Here is a 6000-nt window from a genome sequence, read left to right on the forward strand (position 1 = left end):
ATACAAACTGTTTAGGGACATTACAGTGTTGTGGTGGAAATTACGGCAATAGTGTGGGACAACTACATTTTGTTTAAAAAAAAAAAAAATCACAACAGTTGTATGACATTGAATACCCCAATTATGTTTTGATTTTTTACTGATATTTTATTCAGAGATATTTTAAAATATTAGAAAAAAACATTTTTTACCATTCATTTTATCATTGAAGATCAAAAGTCTGGGTGTGGGACAAGCATAAAACGGCAATATTTGCATATAATGATGCTGCAAAAAGGTGAAAAAGTCATCATAGACTACTAGAACAAATTTCTTAACACACTTTCATTGTAAAGATAACTATAAAAGTGTGAAATTTCCCCTTTTTTCTGTTTTTCATACAATATGATCAAAGGACGTAAGTGCCCGTAGTCTAACAAACCACCAAGATCTAGGTTTCCCATGTCTGGATTGATGACATAATTCACTGGACTTGTGACATACAAGAACAACTATGACACTCCGGTAGTTTAACTTTACTGTAACTATGGCACTTAAAGCCATAGTTATAAAGCTCCTGATGATGTCACAGCACGTAGGCCAACGTTACGGGTGCACGCAAATGCAAGGGATTACGACAATATGTCAAAGTTCACAATGGGAAAAAGACATTTTTTAACATCTTGACAATCCTGCCACAGTTAGCGAAATCACGGTGCAATGACCGGCTGATCCTGGATCATCACAATATGATTCCCACAAATTAGACCAAGTTTCATTCCATGAACTTCCGTGATCCACGAGAACAGGCCTTAAGTCAGTGGATGGTATTTCTGTAGCTGTTTTCCATCCCATGGAGACACTCAAACCACTCAACGGTGATGAATCACACACACACACACTGATGTCAGCCTTCTGGCATGCAAATCACTTGACTGCACACTGGGAGCAATTTGGGGATTAAGGACCTTGGTCAATGGTAGCATGGAGGGTTTTTTGGGCAACTGAACTGAGGATGGGCAGCAAAGTGGCTGAGAGGTCAGCTCTGCTGCCTCACTGCAAGAAGGTGTGAATAAACAAATGTTAATGGATGTTAGGGTGATCCGACTAAGGAAGACCAACAAAGGGCAGTTAGAAAGACTTTAAGGATGGCTGTTAGGGCAGTAGGATGCATTAAGAACAGACTAAGGAAGAAAAGATAAAGGCCAGTTGGAAGGAAGGAAGAATCTATGGGTGAATGGAAAAGAGAAAATAATTAATGAAGGAAGGATGAACTAAGCAACAGGGGAGTATCTAGAATTTTTTTCTTTGGGGGGAGCAGGTTGGGGCAGAAACTGTTGAAGGCTGGCACACTGAAATTACAATAAAAAAAAAATGCCCTGCGGCCTTAAGTTTGTAAAGAACGATAGTCTAAGGTATAGATAACAGAACTATTTATTTACAAAAATAAGACACGGCATACTGCAGCATGTAAGAACTCTGTAGTACAAACAAAATCCGAGGTACCGTGACACAAATAGACATTTGCATAAATCTCACCATCAAAGAACTAGTCTGTCTGTGCATGGATGGGCCTTTAAGGTGGCAACTACAAGTACATTACATTACAAATTACAAAGTACAAGGTCTATTAGAAAAGTATCCGACCTTATTATTTTTTTCAAAAACCATATGGATTTGAATCACGTGTGATTACATCAGACATGCTTGAACCATCGTGGGCATGCAAGACTTTTTGACTCCTGTCGGTTAAGTCATTTGCCTGTGGGCAGTCTTTGAGTGAGGAGTCGCCCACTCTCTCGTTTTTTCATTGTTTAGGAATGGCTCAGAGACTGCTGCTTTGTTTGTTAAAATTTTTTCAAAAACTGTAAGGCACAACTGAGTGGACGCCATTCGATAAATTCAGCTGGTTTTCGGTAAAAATTTTAATGGCTGATGAGAGATTTGGTCTGATAGTGTCGCCGTAAGGACGGCCCACGGCGCCTGACGGCGATCTGCGCTTCGAGGCGGCAGCGTCTCGCTGTTTCAAGTTGAAAACTTCCACATTTCAGGCTCTGTTGACCCAGTAAGTCGTCAGAGAACAGAGAACTTTCAGAAGTCGGCATGAGGAGTTTATTCAGACATTCCATTGTTAGCGGACATTTTGTAATGAAAGAACGTGCGGGCAGAGTCGCATGTCGGGCCGGACCCGACCGCAGGGGGTCGCGACAGGACAAACACCTCCGTTGGAAACCTTAACGGGCAAGTTGGAACATGCCCAAGCTGTTAAACAATTTCTCAGTACTCACTTGTTGAAAGCCATCAAAAGCCGCCTGAATTTTACAAATGGTTTTCAACACGGAGGTGTTTTTCCTGTCGCGGCGCACACAGATTTGCCGAGTCATCACGGAAACGACTCGGCGAATTTGCGCGCATGTCTTTCATTACAAAATGTCCTTAAACAGTGGAATGTCCGCATAAAGTCCTCATGCCGGCCTCTTCTGAATCTTCTCTGTTCTCTCACGACGTCCTGGGTGAAGGTAAAGCAAAGACAGACAGATTTTTGGTTTACCATTGTTCCAAATAAAATTTACTGTAGTTTTTTTTTATCCACTTAAACAAATTTGGAGGAGGAGGTAAGGGAATATTTGAAATAGATACAGCAGCTTTGGTAGCATAATCATTTTTAGGACATTTACTCTTCCTATCACCGATATAGGTAACTTCACCCACCTATCAAATTATTAATTTCGTGTTTTTTTGCTTCATAATTAATTTGAATGATTTTTTTCAACATTTGGCAGTATTTGTATCCTTAAATATTCAAATTGATCAACTACTTTAAAATTAGAATTTATTTGTGGTGCAGGATTTGTTTGTTCCAGAGAGTTTCGTAGTAAAATGGAGGACTTGGCGTGGTTCACTTTATAACCAAATATGTTTCCAAATAGCTGAATTACCAGAACTGCCGGAATTGAAGAGTGAAGCTTTGATAAAAATAGAATCACATCATCAGCAAATAAAGAAATCTTATGTTCTGTGGGGCCAATTGAGATTCCACTTATCTTCATATTTTCACAGATAGCAACTGCAAATGGCTCTATTGCTAAAGAGAAGAGGGGAGAGAGAGGGCAACCTTGTCGACAACCTCTTCTAATTTTAGTTGGCGAGGAAAGGACTCTATTTGTTAAAATTTCTGCTGTAGAGTTACTGTATACTATCTTGATCCATTTTATGAAGTTGTCTCCTATCCCAAATATTTTTAATACCCGAAAAAGATAGGGCCATTCGACCCTGTCGAAGGCTTTTTCAGCGTCTAGGTAGGAGTAAGTCAGGAGCGCTGTATCTTTTTCCTCATTTTTAGAATAAAGAACATTGAAGACCCTTCTTACATTATGGAACCCATGTCTCCCACTTATAAATCCATTTTGGTCTTTATGTATCAAATCGGGAAGAATTTTTTGCATCCGTTTCGCTAGTACTTTGCAAATTATTTTAAGATCAAAATTGAGAAGACTAATAAGCCTCATATTCTCACACCTGTTGGGTAGTTTACCTGGTTTTGGAAGCAGAATTATTAGTGCTTGATTTAGTGAAGGGGGAAGGGCCTCTTTCTCAAATGTTTCATTTATCATATCCAATAATGGTATTAATAATTTATTTTTTTAAATTTTTTTATAAATATCTGTTGGAATGTCATCTGGTCCCGCTTGTTTACCTGGTTTGAGTCCGTCTATGGCTTGTGCAATTTCTTTTTTACTTATTTTTAAGTCTAAATCTGCTTTAGCTTCATTTGGAATGGTTGGTATGTCTAGTTTATTAAGTGTATTATCTATTTCCTGTAAACTACTTTTTGTTCCCGTTTCATATAATTTCTGATGGTAATCCTTGAAGGCCTCATTATCTTTTGGGTTCACTTCTTCTTCTTTGTCTTTTCGGCTGTTCCCGTTAGGGGTCGCCACAGCAGATCAATCGTTTCCATCTCACCCTGTCCTCTGTATCTTCCTCTGTCACACCAACCACCTGCATGTCCTCTCTCAGCACATCCATGAACCTCCTCTTTGGTCTCCTTCTTCTCCTCCTGCCTGGTGTGTCCATCCTCAGCATCCTTCTCCCTATATACCCTGGGTCCCTCCTCTGCACATGTCCAAACCATCTCAGTCTCGCCTCTCTGACTTTGTCTCCAAACCGTCCCACCTGAGCTGTCCCTCTATGTTCATTCCTAATCTTGTCCATTCTTGTCACTCCCAAAGAGAATCTCTTTTTGTTAGTGCCACTGTCTCTAAACCATACAACATAGCTGGTCTCACTACTGTTTTGTAAACTTTCCCCTTCACTCTTGCTGATATTCTTTAGTCAAAAATCACTCCTGCCACCTTTCTCCACCCACTCCACCCTGCCTGCACTCTCTTCTTCACCTCTCTACCACACTCTCCATTACTTTGAACAGTTGACCCCAAATATTTAAACTCATCTACTTTCACCACTTCTACTCCTTGTAACTGCACTATTCCACTGGGCTCCCTGTCATTCACACACATGTACTCAGTCTTGCTTCTACTGACTGTCATTCCCCTTCTCTCCAAAGCATATCTCCACTTCTCCAGACTAGACTCAACTTGCTCTCTACTCTCACTACAGATCACAATGTCATCTGCAAACATCATAGTCCATAGGGACTCCTGTCTGATCTCATCTGTCAACCTGTCCATCACCACTGCAAACAAGAAAGGACTCAGAGCTGATCCTTGGTGTAATCCCACCTCCACCTTGAATGAGTCTGTCATTCCGACTGCGCATCTCACCGCTGTCACTATTCTTGTACATGTCCTGCACTACCCTAACATACTTCTCTGCCACTCCAGACTTCCTCATACAATGCCACAACTCTTCTCTTGGCACCCTATCATAAGCTTTTTCTAAGTTTACAAACACACAGTGTAACTCTTTCTGCCCTTCTCTGTACTTTTCCAACAGTATTCTCAGAGCAAACATTGCATCTGTAGTGCTCTTTCTCTGCATGAAACCACATTGCTGCTCACAGATCTTCACCTGTTTTCTAAGCCTAGCTTCTACTACTCTTTCCCATAACTTCATGCTGTGGCTGATCAGCTTTATGCCTCTGTAGTTACTGCAGCTCTGCACATCACCCTTGTTCTTGAAAATAGAAACCAGCACACTTCGTCTCCACTCCTCAGGCATCCTCTCACTTTCCAAGATTTTATTAAACAATCTGGTTAGAAACTCTACTGCCATCTCTCCTAGACATTTCCATGCCTCCATTGGAATGTCATCTGGACCAACTGCCTTTCCACTCTTCATCCTCTTCATAGCAGCCCTCACTTCTTCCTTGCTAATCTCTTTTACTTCCTGACTTACTCTCACCACATCATCCAGCCTTTTCTCTCGCTCATTTTCTTTATTCATCAATTCTTCAAAATATTCCCTCCACCTTCTCAGCACACACTCCTCACTTGTCAGCACATTACCATGTGCATCTTTTACCACCCTAACCTGCTGCACATCCTTTCCAGCTCTGTCCCTTTCTCTGGCCAATCGGTACAAGTCCTTTTCTCCTTCCTTACTATTCAACTTCTTGTACAGCTCGCAATATGCCTTTTCCTTTGCTTTTGCCACTTCTCTTCTTGCCTTACGCCGCATCTCCTTGTACTCCTGTCTACTTTCTTCATCTCTCCAACTATCCCAAAACTTTTTCGCCAACCTCTTTCTCCTTATGCTTTCCTGGACCTCTTCATTCCACCACCAAGTCTCCTTGTCTTCCTTCCACTGTCCAGATGTCATACCCAGTACTGTCCTAGCTGTCTCCCTCACCACATCTGCAGTACTTTTCCAGTTGTCCAAAATTGCTTCCCCTCCAACTAGTGCTTCTCTCACCTGCTCGCTAAATTCCACACAACAGTCTTCCTCCTTCAGCTTCCACCATCTAATCCTTTGTTGAGCTCTCACTCTCTTCTTCTTCTTTACCTCTAAAGTCATCCTACAAACAACCATCCTATGCTGTCTAGTGACACTCTCTCCTGC

This window comes from Thalassophryne amazonica, chromosome 2 (assembly GCF_902500255.1).
Source record: "Thalassophryne amazonica chromosome 2, fThaAma1.1, whole genome shotgun sequence".
Lineage (NCBI taxonomy): Eukaryota > Metazoa > Chordata > Actinopteri > Batrachoidiformes > Batrachoididae > Thalassophryne > Thalassophryne amazonica.